General features: G+C 35.6%; 2 pseudogenes; one reads left to right on the forward strand and one right to left on the reverse strand.

The window, feature by feature from the left end:
- The first annotated feature begins 1912 nt into the window (after positions 1-1912).
- On the forward strand, positions 1913-4396 carry LOC145106321 (secreted RxLR effector protein 161 pseudogene; annotated as a pseudogene).
- A 2774-nt stretch (positions 4397-7170) lies between these two features.
- LOC145106322 (UDP-glycosyltransferase 85C1-like) lies at positions 7171-13481 on the reverse strand (annotated as a pseudogene).
- Positions 13482-14165: the final 684 nt, after the last annotated feature.

Below are 14165 nucleotides of genomic sequence, written 5' to 3' on the forward strand. Positions count from 1 at the left end.
CTTCTAATGTTGATAAATCTATGCTTTGGCATGTAAGATTAGGTCATGTCAACTTTAGAAGGATGCTTGAAATGTCAAAAGATGGATTAATTCCCTCCTTCGATATGACATCTGATAAATGTGAAACATGCATGCTTACAAAAGTGACAAAGCATCCCTTTCCTAATGTCACTAGAAATTCAGCTGTTTTGGAACTTGTACACAGTGACCTGTGTGACTTTTCACTCCACTCCTTCTTTGGGAAATAAAAAGTATGTAGTCACCTTTATTGATGACTGCACTCGGTTTTGCTATGTGTATTTGTTACATTCTAAGGATGAAGCCTTAGATAAATTCAAAATATACAAAACCGAGGTGGAATTACAATTGGGCATTCTGGTTAAATGTCTTAGGACTGATAGTGGAGGTGAATATATGGATCTCGTATACTTCCAATCAGTGGGTATCATTCATGAGACCTCGACACCTTACACACCCCAACAAAATTGTATTGTTGAACGCAAAAATCGAGTTTTAAAGGAAATGGTAAACTCGATGTTGTCATACTCGGGATTGAGTGAAGGATTCTGGGGAGAGGCCATGTGAACGGTCTGTTATTTATTAAATAGGGTTCCAAATAAAAGAAACAAAACAGTCCCATATGAACTTTGGTTCAAGAAAAAACCGAATTTGAGTTATTTTCGGGTTTGGGGATGCCAGGCAGTTGTAAAACTCACCGAGCCCAAAAAGAAAAATTTGGGAGAACATGGAATTGATTGAATATTCATAGGATATGTTGAACATTCCAAGGCATATAGGTTTTATGTAATAGAACCTAATCATTCGGTTTCAATTAACATTGTTATCGAATCACGGGATGCAGTTTTTGATAAAATGTGTTTTTCATCGATTCAAAGGCCTAAGGATCTGACTTTTGGTGCTAATATAGTGCAAAATTCATAAAGTCAAGATGGTGGTAACGCACAAGAACCACAAAAGCTTCGTAGAATCAAAAGAGGCCAAATTTCGGATCCGACTTCCAACTGTATTTGGTGGAAGGTTCAAGGGATGAAATTAATCTGGAATACTCATATTGCTATAGTATTGAAGATGATCCTAAGACTTATTAAGAGTCCTTGGAGTCTCGTGATAGTGCCTCTTGGAAGGAAGCAATTGATGATGAAATGTCATTAATTCTGGAGAACAACACATGAGTGTTGTCCGATTTTCCTCCAGGTTCTAAACCACTTGGTTGCAAATGGATTTTCAAAAAGAAAATGAATATTAATGGGACTATTGACAACTTCAAAGCCCAGTTAGTTATTCATGGTTTTAGAAACAAACCCGGGATTGACTATTTTGATATGTATGCTCTAGTGGCACGCATTTCTACTATTAGATTGTTGATTGCCTTGGCAAGTATCCACAATCTGGTTATTCACTAAATGAATGTGAAAACAACCTTTTTAAATGATGATCTTGACAAGTAAGTTTACATGAAACAACCAGAAGGTTTCATTATGCCCGGTAAAGAGCATATGGTTTGTAAACTTGTCAAATCTTTGTATGGGCTGAAATAAGCGCCTAAACAATGGCATCAAAATTTGATGAAGTTATTTTGTCTTCTGGTTTCAACACAAACCAATGGGATTAATGTGTTTATAGTAGATTTGATGATGCTACTAGAGCTGGAGTGATCATTTGCTTATACGTAGATGACATGTTGATTTTTTGTACTGACCAAAATCAAGTAGATGAAACAAAAAAATTGTTATCATCTAAGTTCTCCATAAAATATTTAGGAGAGACTGATGTAATTCTTGGAATAAGAATTAAAAGGATGAACAAAGGTTTGGTAATGACTCAAAGTCATTATATTGAGAAAATACTCAAGCAGTTTATTTTTACCGATTGTTCTCCTTCGAGTACTCCTATGGATCCAAGTGTGAAACTAATGCCAAATAATGGTGTTCCCATTTCACAGTTGGAATACTATAAGGCTATTGGTAGCTTCATGTATGCCATGACAAGTACCAGACCTGATATTTCTTTTGATGTGGGTAAATTGAGCAGGTATACTAGTAATCCTATTGCTCAACATTGGCAAGCAGTGAACAGAGTGTTCAAGTATCTCAAGGGAACCATGGATTATGGCTTGAGTTATTTGGGAAGTACTTCGGTTTTAGAAGGTCATTCGGATGCAAGTTGGATAACCAACATGGAGGACCATTCCTCAACTTCTGGTTGGGTATTCTTGCTTAGGGGAGGTGCCATTTCTTGGGCTTCCAAGAAGCAATCTTGCATTACAAACTCAACAATGGAATCTGAGTTTGTTGTGTTAGCAGCTGCTGGTAAAGAAGTAGAATGGCTAAGGAATTTAGTCTATGAGATTCCTTTGTGGTCTAAACCGATAGCACCTATTTCTATCATTTGTGATAGTATAGCCGCTTTGGCTAAGGCATATAGCCAGGTTTGTAATGGCAAGTCTAGACACCTAGGTGTTAGACATAGTATGATTAGAGAACTAATCATGAATGGTGTGATTTCGGTTGAGTTTGTGAAATCACAACAAAATTTGGTAGATCACTTGACTAACGGTCAGACAAGAGACTTAGTGCACAAGTCTATAATCGGGATGGGATTAAAGTCCATTTAATTCTGTAATGATGAGACACCCAATTCCCTCATAATATAATTTTAGGAGTTGAATTCAATGTGGAAAGCTCATACTTATAGATTGGAACACATGAAGTTTTCATCCCAGGTATGTGTTCGGTTCTGCAAGTTAGCCAGGTTGAAGTTTAACTTCTTAATAATTCATTTGGGAAGTGTATGTGCAGATACATGGAAATGAGTTACCTACGTGATTGTGAAGTGTAGCCGCATTTCAAGAGGTGGTGAACTTGACCTTGATACGATCATGAGAGGATTGGGACACACAGATTTATAATAGTGTCAAGTTGTATTTTGCTAGAAATTCAATAAACTAGTATGTATTTTACTTTCTGGTATTCAAATGGGTTGATGGGTTCAATTCTTAGAACACCCTGAATCTCGAGTATTTGCAAATGTATGATACTAAGTGGAAATTCAATCGTTTCGATATTTTCATTATGTACTGGTTTGGTTTGTTTTGATAAGGTTATGTTTGTTCAAGGGTTACACTAAAATAGGGGAGGATTGTTGGTGATTTTAGTGTCACCATGTCATTTTCTGTAACTGGAACTAACATGTGAGCTAAGGGGCTTCATAATTTGTACTCTAATATATGTACGGGTTGGTGTGGAGTGCACGCATGTATAAGATCGAATTAGAAGCCGGTTCGACGTCAAGTCGGGGGTCCGGGGGCAGCGCTCATGTGTCCGGGGTTTCCAAAGGGGCAGCGCCCCTTTGGTGGGGTCTAGGGGAAGCGCCCCTAGCGAGGTCCAAGGGGCAAAGCCCCTGGCTGGGGTTCCACTGCCAGGTTAGTGGACAGGGTCGAGGGGCAGCGCCCATGGCTGGGGTCCCGGTGCCAGATCAGCGGGCAGGGTCCTACTGCCCCAAAATCTCACCGAATTTTACATATAGGAGCATAGTGGAAAATTCAGATTCTTGAGGGTGATTATGGTTAAACTAACGAAACTCATTAGTTTTGGTAACTCAAAATCCTCATTAATCCAGATTACCCTGACTTGCTTCCAAAGCAACTAATGATGGCCCAACCCTAATGAAACCCTAATTTTGTTTATTATATAAACGACTCTTCCTGTTGTGAAGTGATAATCCAAAAAATTAGCTCTCGTTTTCTTCTAACTTTCACCGAATCTTTCTAGCAAATTGGCTTACGATTTTTGTGCCTAGAATCGTAAGTGTCCACTTGGATTATCCTAGGCTGAATTTCTTGTAACCCAGACATAGGGTAGAAATATCAGTTCGGAAAGTGTTCTCACGATCCAAGTTGGTATCCTAATCTTCACCACAAACCCTATAATTTTCTAACAAAATTTAATCATTTTAGGTACATCCATAGGTCAAAGATTGGTTTCAAAGTCAAAATTATTGCTTTGATCGAAGAAATGGAATTGGAATGGTCTTCGATGAATAAGAAGGAATGAAAAGTCATCCTTTATTTTCAACTTTGATGGGTTTTGTTTAGATGGGTTGCATATTTGTTTCATCTTGTTCATAAGTTCATGTGTAGACGAGTGAAAATAGATTATGAAGTTTGGCATTGTTTTCATTTTTGGTGACGATGGAACGGTGGTGGCAGGTTGTGGTGGTAGTGAAAGGAATGGAATCATTAAAATGGTGGTATTGGACAGTAATTATGGGTAGCTTGTGGTGGTGGAAGTCCAATGGTGGGTATATGGAAGTCCAGGTGGAAGTTGATGATGACGATGGTGTGGACAGCAGTGGTGGTGGTAATGGGGGGCATTGACCGTAAAGGATATGAGAAGGGGTAGGGTAGGATGGGGTGGGTGGGATGGTGTAAGTGTTTTTATTTTATATATATTTTCTATTTTAAATGTAAAATTAGTTTAAAGAAAATATAAAATAAATTAAAAATCGTGTGAAAGTCATTTTTCATTTTTATATGAGTGAGAGACAACTACGATAGAAATTGAAAACCATGTGTATTTTCCATGAAGTTTTTTGAAATTAGGGACTAAAATCCGGATATTATGTAAGGCAGAGGACCATTTATGAAGTTTTGTCTAAAAGCTATTTTCTTTATCTCGTAGGAAAAACATCAAGATATTTGTATGTCTATATTGTTCTAAAAACAAACGCCTCTTTTTCGATAATATCTTCTACAAAAAATAAACACTTTATTCCTCATGGAGTTAAGCAATTTCTCTCTCTTTAAACAAATTGGATTTATCGACGGTTCATTGCCAAAACCAAGAAATACTAATCATGTTATGTACAAATATGGATATGCAATAACAAATTAGTGGTTTCGTGGATTCTCAATTTGGTATCACAGAAGATATTTGTAATATCCTTAAAATTTAGTTAGGATATAAAATTATGTTAATGTAAAGGACTACGCTTTGTATATTGTTCAAAATGGCCAAGTGATCAAATTGTGTGACACGGAGACATAATTATAATTTTTTCCCAAATAATTTTCAATAATTAACTTTAATTAAAATTTATGTTTTAAAAAGTCATAATGTGTATGATTTATGATTATGCAATGAATAAAGAAAATGACTAATTATAGTGCCATTAGGCTAAAACTTTCGGGTATCTAAATAATGATGAGATAAAAAAGTAACCAATTGCTCTTTTTAAAAAGAAAAAAAAAAGTAACCAATATAAAGCTAGAGTGTATGAAGTGTGAAAAAAATGAGGAAACCTTCCCTCACTTCCGACAATCAAACCGAGGGGGGAGGGAAATTAGTGATGGGAGCATATCATGTATTGTATTCTCTCTCAACGTATTATTGGTATTTTTTTTAATATTTACTAAATTATAAATCTATTAAAAAATTATAAAAATTTTATTAAAATTTATGGTTTTTAATTCCCTACAAAATGAATATAATATTTGTAAAAGATACATCCCTTTAAAAAAAATAATGAAAGACGACAATTTCTTGTCTATTGATGATGAAAAGAAGAGTAAGGAAAAATGAAAGTGACACTCAGATTTCTATAGATACCTATGGTTTAAAACTTATATAACATTTCTTTCACCTAATTTTTTTAACAATAAATACAATATATTCCTAAACTACTCATCAATCCATCTATGTCTCAGAAGAGACTCGAACCCTCAGCCTCAAGAAGAAAGGGCAACACTTGTTACCGCTAGACTACAACCATTTTACATTTCTTAAAGACATCAATATATTTGCAAGTGAAAAGTGAAGCAAAGGTGTTATTATAGACATCAATATATTTTATTTTTTAACATAGTTATTGCACATTCTACCCTATTTAATTATCATAATCATCTCATTAACTTTATCATTCTTTATAAATTTTTTTAAACTTGTTTTTACAAGACAAATAGAAAAACAAATATAAAACTTTTTACATAAAATAATAATATAAATATAATCATTAAAAAGATATATTCGGAAAAAATCCAACAACCGAGATTCTGAATAAGTTTTATTATTATTATTATTATTATTAATCTTTCCGATAATAGTAATAATAAGCTTTATTATTATTATTATTATTAATCTTTTTAATATATTCGGTAGATTGAATAAACAACAAAGTATATACTACAGAGTTAATAAAAACTAATCTTGTCATTTCATCCTTAAGTTGTCTCTAATGTATACAAACACAATTTTTAGTTGATTATAGTTATTTTTTTTTATCTAGTATATATATATATATATATATATATATATATATATATATATATATATATATATATATACTAGGTGAAAACTCGTGTAACCCACAGGAGATAGTTTTAAATAGAATTAAAGAAATGGATTATATAATAAAGTAATATATCATTAATTTAGAAAAGCTTATGAGTTGTAATATTGTATATTTTTTTTAAAAACTTTGTAATTTATAAGCATTTAATTACACATGTAAATCCATTTATTTTATAAAAAGTTCCTTTATTAAACTTTTGTTCTAAATTATGAGTCTTTTTATTAGTGCAGATAGAGGGTATATATAGATTATTTTTAATAAAGTTGTAAGTCCTTCCGGAAAAGTCTTGCATTCCAAGTGTTTTTTTGTTTTTGTTTTTTTTATGTCCCTGTTTAAGTTCACGCTTGCAACATCGAATTGATTTATTGTTTTTATTGCACTTCCAGATACCTCATTTAAAATGAGCATAATAAAAGTTAAACAAAAAAATGAGAATGATACATCGACATTTTATCGTAACCTCTAAAGCTTAAAGGAACCACGAACAAAAAAAGAATATTACAAGAATAATGACCTTCAAGCACTCAATTCACTTGTATATCCTTGCAAAATGTCATACATTTTTTTTCTCAATTATACATCTCCATGTCATCTTATAAGAAAACCTAACTTGCATTAAAAATCAATCATTTTAAATCTGGACGTACAACATAAATAGAACTGAAATAATTTATAATTTGAGTCTAATGCAAATACATCTTACAACTGAATTCTAATCAATCCCTTTTACGTTTTATCAATAGATAAAAGATCTAAGAAAAACAAAAAAAAAAACATGGAACTTCAGCAAGTTTCTGGTTGCTATTTTCTTGAAAACATATTAATGTCGTTGGTAAGTTTTTCAATGTTCAAAGAAGATGAGCCTTTAGCACTGGTTGCAATTTCAATCTTTTTCTTCCACTCAATAGCCTTGCTCCTCATTCGTTTACCCTTCTCTCCTCCAATTAACTCCCTCGCGAGCCTCTCCACTTCATCCGTGTTCACATTACTATCGATCTCCATGCCAACTTACCATTCCTTGCACATTTGCCTACAATTAGTTGGTTGGTCCCATAAATATGGCCAACATAGCATGGGGACCCCAGCCGATAAGCTCTCAATAGTCGAACCCCACCCACAGTGATTCAAGAATCCACCAACAGAAGGGTGCTTCAACACTTCTTCTTGCGAACACCAACTTGCGATAAAGCCTCTCTCATTAATCATCTCTTTGAGTTCTGGAGGAAAAGAAGCTGATTGTAGCACCTGGTTCCTGGTATGTATTTTATTTAAGTAATGTTGCATTTTTGGCCTGGGACTCGGCGAGTTGAAGGCCCAACTCGCCGAGTAGAAGCGGGATGAGACGCGGGATTTAAGTGATGGACTCGTCGAGTCGGGTCCCAGACTCGACGAGTAGGCTCTGACTGGACAAAACCTTAATCTGAGGGTTTGCACCCTATTTAAACAACCTTATACAGCCTCCATCGCCCCTTTATGCTCCCAGAAACCCTCCATAGCAAACCCTAAGTGTTTTGGTGCAAGATCTAAGGCTTTTGAGTGATTTTTGTGGGTTTTGACCTCAAGGAAGGAGGAAGAACATAGAAGGATCAAGAGGAGACTGAAGGATTCGAGTTTGGTTCATCATTTGCAGTCTTTGAAAGGTATAAAGTTTGTACCTTGCTTGCTTGTTTGTTAGATCCCTTTTTGGGGAAGATTTAGGGCTTTTTAAGCCATATGAGGTAGCCAACCATGATTGCAAACATGGTTGGAGGTCAAGAATTCGGATTTAAGTCTTGGGAGGGGTCACAAGGCAGATTTGGGTTGCTTTTGCACTCAAGGAAGGCCGCATGCAACATAAGAGCCATTTTAGAGCCTTTTAGGCTCAAAAGTCCCATGCATGCACGTAAAGTTCGAAACTTTACGTGCTAGATCGAGCTTAGGGGCTTGGATCTATCTTTTGGTCAAAGGTTGTACATCAGAAATCGAGGATTTAGAGTGTGGACGTTATCGACTCGGCGAGTCCGTTCTTGGGACTCGACGAGTTCAAGGCATAAAGTCCCATGTCTGTTGAGGGTCAAAAGAATTCAGTTGGATGTTAGACAAGTTGTAGAAGGTCCGAAGGAGTGACCCAATGTATTGGACTTAGCCTTAGACCTAGAGTTCATGGGACTCCACGAGTGCTAGAACAGACTCGGCGAGTCCAAGGCAATCTCCTTATGGTTGAAGATGAACTCGGCGAGTTGTTCATACAACTCGGCGAGTCAAGGTCAAAACTTGTTCATCAGATGAAGGTGAACTCGACGAGTTGTTCATACAACTCGGCGAGTCGGATGAAGGTTCATTCGATGTTCATATCGAAGAGGAACTCGTCGAGTCGTCGCTAAACTCGACGAGTAGGGTCGTGGATGAGGATAGTTGAAGAGATAGGGACTCGACTAGTTGGCGGCCCAACTCGGCGAGTCGGGTCAACTGGAAGTTGACTTTGACTTTGACTTGGACTTGATCAGGGGTAAAATGGTCATTTTACCCTAAGAATAGATATCAGACTCTGATTAAGTGTTTTGTGGGGATTATAGCCGGAGGATTTCCGAAGCAGCAGCAGACATAGAATTTTCGCACAAATTATCAGCAGCTACTCGTTCGAGGTGAGTTACCTTCCAGTAGCGGTGGGTCTACGGCCACAATGCCGGCCCATCAGTAGGATTTGTATGATTGGATGATTGTCTTTGTGATATTCATCTAGGTTTACGTTATGATATATGTGATAGTAGCAGTACGGAGTGGAATAGTCCCTGAGGTTCGGTTGATAGGACCGGGGGGTAGGTCAGCACCCCAGAATGGCTTGACATGGGTAGGTCAGCACACCAGAATGGCTTGACACGGGTAGGTCGGCACCCCAGAATGGCCGTACTGGGTAGGTCGGGCACCCCAGAATCGCCCGGAAGTATGAATGTGATATGTATGTATGGTATGTGGTATGATGGGGGAACTCACTAAGCTTTGTGCTTACAGTTTTAGTTTTTGGATTTCAGGTACCTCTTCGTCTAAGGGGAAGGAGCCGGTAGTGTAGCAGCGCATCACACACACACATGATTTCCGCATGGAATTTTTTGGGATTGTACTCTGATATGTTATAATTTTATGACTTGGGTTTTCTGACATGATACATTGTTTTATGAGATGATGTGTTTTCACAGTATTTTCTTATGAATGTTTTTATGAGACAGTTAATTAAAAAGAAATTTTTGGACTTGAAAATTGGGATGTTAACCTGATTCTCCAATAACCAAATCAGGTCTGATGATCCAAAGAAAGTAATGATTGCTATTAGCAAGTCCCCAACCAAACTCTAGCAACTATTCTAAAGACACTGATATTAGGCTTCCAATGTTGACATAAATCACAGAATGTGGTTCCTTTGATTCCAACCATTTAAGGCACCCATCTTCTTCTTTCTACAGACTGTAGCTCTTAATATCCAACTTATTTGTTTCTTCTTCAAGGTTTATCAAATTTAGAAGCAACTCCAATGGCGCGATTTGTAGACATGAGGAATCACGAGTTGGAGGGCTTTGACGACTGTTGACTCTAACTCCTCAAATGTGTGGAGAATTATGTTTGGGACTTTCCTTGTTGCCTTAATGGACTCAATGACATAATTACAGTTTGCATCATTTGGGTTTGTGTTCTAATAAAACCCGGAAGGTCCTTTAAACGAAATCCTTCTAATTCTGGAATGCAATCTATTACTGTGTCAAGATACACATTGGTGATGCAACTTTCATATGAAACATTAGCAAATCTTAGTTATGATAATGGACAAATAAGTAAACCTTTTCCAAAAAAGATAAAATCAAATTCATTCTTAAGTTATGACAATGAACAAATAAGTAAACATTTTGCAAAATGCTAATACAAATTCAATTCTAATAAGGAGTACAATTTTTTGGGTTTAATTAGGTATAATTTGAATCTTAATTTGGCACACTAATATGGTAAAATTCAATAGAAAGTGAATATTATTTTATACGGTTTTTACTTGAAAAATATCTTTAAAAAAATTTAGTTTTTTGGGGTCTGTAACTTTCAAGAAAGTAATTAGTTAATTTAATAATGTCATTTTACAATAAGCTAACATTTGTGCTTCTTTGTCTCTCACCACTTCTGATTTTGAATGTAAATCACCACGTCTGATTCTTAGTACTTATATTCATATATACACGTTCACACAACAAAAGCAATTTTGAACATTTTTATTTGCTTCGGAATTGGAGGGAGTTGAGAGGCTAACCTTTTAGTGGGATAAGTCCTATATACATATACTTCAAAGTTCCTCCTCTGCTATGGAAACGAACAATCAAAATCAAATATTTATTTGAATATAAAAGTAAATCAATAAGATTTGGTTGGGGAAAGACTCCCACATATGCCTCATAGGATAAAAAACCAAGAAGTTGAACATAGCATGAAATTAAACTCACGATTCCACTGACCACGAGAATAGAACTCCAAATACCCAATATGTGAAATCAACATTGGACCTGGTACAATATCCCTATCGATTCTACTTCTCAGGCCTCCTTGGTGCATAGCAGTGGCGAAAGAGCTGCTTTGGGCATAATTAGGGTTTATGGAGAAATAGGGTGCGTATTCGATCGAGAATGAGATTGTTGATTTGAATTGGAGTTTCTGGAGAAATAGAGAGAATGAAGAATAAAATGGGAAATGATTACCTACATGATTTCGTGGATTTATCCGGATTTTACTAACCGACACGAAAATCTGGGTGATTTAGGAATGGATTTCTTGGATTGAAGTTGGAAACTTTAATCTGTTTCCAGCTTTGTGCGTGAAACCCTCATACACTTTCTGATTTTTCATAACTACCATCGTCTTCGTCCTCATCTTCTGCAATGCTCGACTGAATCGGATCTCTAGTTTGTAATCAATTAAGAGATTGATTCCCGGCTCCTGCTTAATTTCCAACAACAAAATTATGGTTGAAATGAATGAGTATGAAATTGTAATTGTATAAATAAAGATATTGATAATTTTGGAACAATTACCTTCAACAATCTCTAGCTGATTTATCGCATAAAAGTTGGAACGTCAGAGCCATAACGAAGGCGGATTGGGTTTTAAGAGGGATAATTTCGGAAGTTCACTTTGATAAAATGAGCGAGATTATAAGATAGGAGATGGCTTGAAGAATGTCACGTGTCATAAAAATAATTATTTATTTATTAGAATAGGGGATATATATATATATATATATATATATATATATATATATATATATATATATATATATATATAAAAGAAAGAAAAAAGAAAGAAAGGAAAATATTTTTTGGAAAACAATAAAAACCAAAACAATTTATTAATGGAAATTATTAAATAAAAATTGTGATGTTTAAATAGATATAGTTTGGCGTGTAAAAAAAGACTCGCACAAAATATGAGAAATTGTATTTGACACACTCATTATAGTAGTGCCCATTGATTTACACATTTGAATGTATTAATAGAAAGATAGCTTTAAAGTTAGACGTTTGGACATGAATGTGAAGAAAATAAATAAATAAATAGTTTCTAGTTAGTACAAATATTGGAAGCAGGTTACCAAATACGAATATCTCGATGCGTAAAAGAAGAGGAATCAAAGAAATAGGAAAGTGGGAATAAAAGGGTGGAAGAGAGACCGAGATAGTTGGTGGCGGTGTCTTGCTTCCTGGACTGAAACTATTGGCGCACGAAAACAGTGGTCTCATACGTGTCACTCATTCATCGAAGATGCAATACTCAGCTTATGTTTTTAATATTTTTTAGTAGGTGTCATTTTGACTCTTTCTTCCTTCCATTTGAATATAAGAGGTTTTGGGCTGAAGAATAAGTTGATGGACCCAAAATTTCGGTTGGAAAAATAAAGAAAGAAGCCAATAAAAAATTAAGAAAAAAAAAACTAGCCGAAAGTAGGGATGACATGCTCTTTAAGACTATGGGGTATGGGGCATTTGTTTGTCGTTATTACCGACGTGGAGGGACTCAACGGCGTCATAACACGATGAACAACGTCCCTCCCTTCTCGTTTAGTCTCGTTATGGCGCTTCTCGTTGCCGTCTTCACCGGATGAAACGAGTAAAATTCGACCGTTTTTTAATTGAAACCGTTTGACTACGGTCAAATTAATAAAAAAAAATTAACTTTAAAATTAATTATTCTTTTCCTATATAAATACCTAATATCTATACAATTTTTTCTACACAATTTTTCTCTTTCTCTCTACAATTTCAATTATCATCCAAAAAATTATAGATCATTTCGACTCGTCTGATGATTCCGATGACGATATATTTTTCAGGATGATGTATCATTATTACACTAAAGAGCTGCTACAACCAGACTCAGTCCCGCTACTAACAAGACGTGCAATGTTAAACAAGAAATCGCGAGGAAGGACACGAACATCTATATCGCGATTACTTTGCGGATAATTGTGTTTACGGGTCGAAGGACTTCAAAAGAAGATTTTGTTTGAGTAGTAATGTGTTCCTACGGATCGCCAACGTCTTGGAAAGTCGGTATCGTTTCTTTAATCTTAATACATATTTACTATACTTTTATACAAAATAAATACAAATGTACTACATGTTTCTTTAATTTTAATACAAATGTACTATATTTTTAAACTGTAGTTAATTTATGTTTTAGGTATGAATTTTTTCAATTGAGATATGATGCTAGAGGTAGACGAGGGTTTACAACATTGCAGAAATGTGTTGCTGCCATTCGTTTGATGGCTATGGGGGAGTCAGCCGACACCATGAACGACTATATGAGAATGTTTGAAAAAACCGCAAGGTAGAGTTTGTATACATTGTCAAGAGGTGTTATTGAAACATTTGGAGACGTATATTTGCGGAAACATTCGTTCCATATTTTGCAAGAATTGTATGCGGCACATGAAGAACGTCATTGGTTTCCCGGAATGATTGGAAGCATTGATTGCACACACTGGAAATGGAAAAATTGTTCAGTAGCATGGAAAGGGCAATACACAAGTGGTCATCACGGATCGCCTTCGTTGGTTTTAGAGGTTGTTGCTTCTCAAGATTTATGGATTTGGCATGCATTTTTTGGGGTTGCGAGTTCCAACAATGACGTCAACGTTCTTGATCAGTCACTAGTATTCGACGATCTTTTGAATGGAAAGGCACTGAATGCTCCTTTTCACAGTGAATGGAAACGAATACAAATACGGGTATTACCTTACAGATGAAATATCCTCAGTATTCCTCATTCGTGAAGGAATTCCGACACCCGGTTGAAGAAAGAGAAAATTTTCAAGAGAAGACAAAAAGGAGCACGTAAGGATGTGGAACGTGCTTTTAGAGTGCTAAAGGCGAAGTGACACATAGTTGAACATGCAGCACGACCACTGGACTTAGAAACTCTACGATATATCATGTATGAATGTATCATAATTCATAACATGGTAGTAGAAGATAAAGGACGAAATATTGCACACTATATCCCAATGGAGCCCAGACACGTTCAATTTCAATCAGGAACAGCAGAGTATTTGCATAGAGTCGTTGACATTCAGGGCACAATGAAACATCCCAAAAATACGGTCCAAAATTTTCATTTTAAATCATTGATAAAACCATAATTATCCAAACTGTTGGATTATGTGTCTAAGCCCATAACTATAATTGGTTTGTACTTTACCCGATAGTAGCATTGTCCATTTTAGGTTGCATTCACCAGAGCAATTTAATAGGAAGGATATTGAGAAATAGGTTATTTGTGATTTA

Source organism: Lactuca virosa, chromosome 4 (assembly GCF_052849685.1).
Source record: "Lactuca virosa cultivar CGN04683 chromosome 4, Lactuca_virosa_CGN04683_v6, whole genome shotgun sequence".
NCBI lineage: Eukaryota > Viridiplantae > Streptophyta > Magnoliopsida > Asterales > Asteraceae > Lactuca > Lactuca virosa.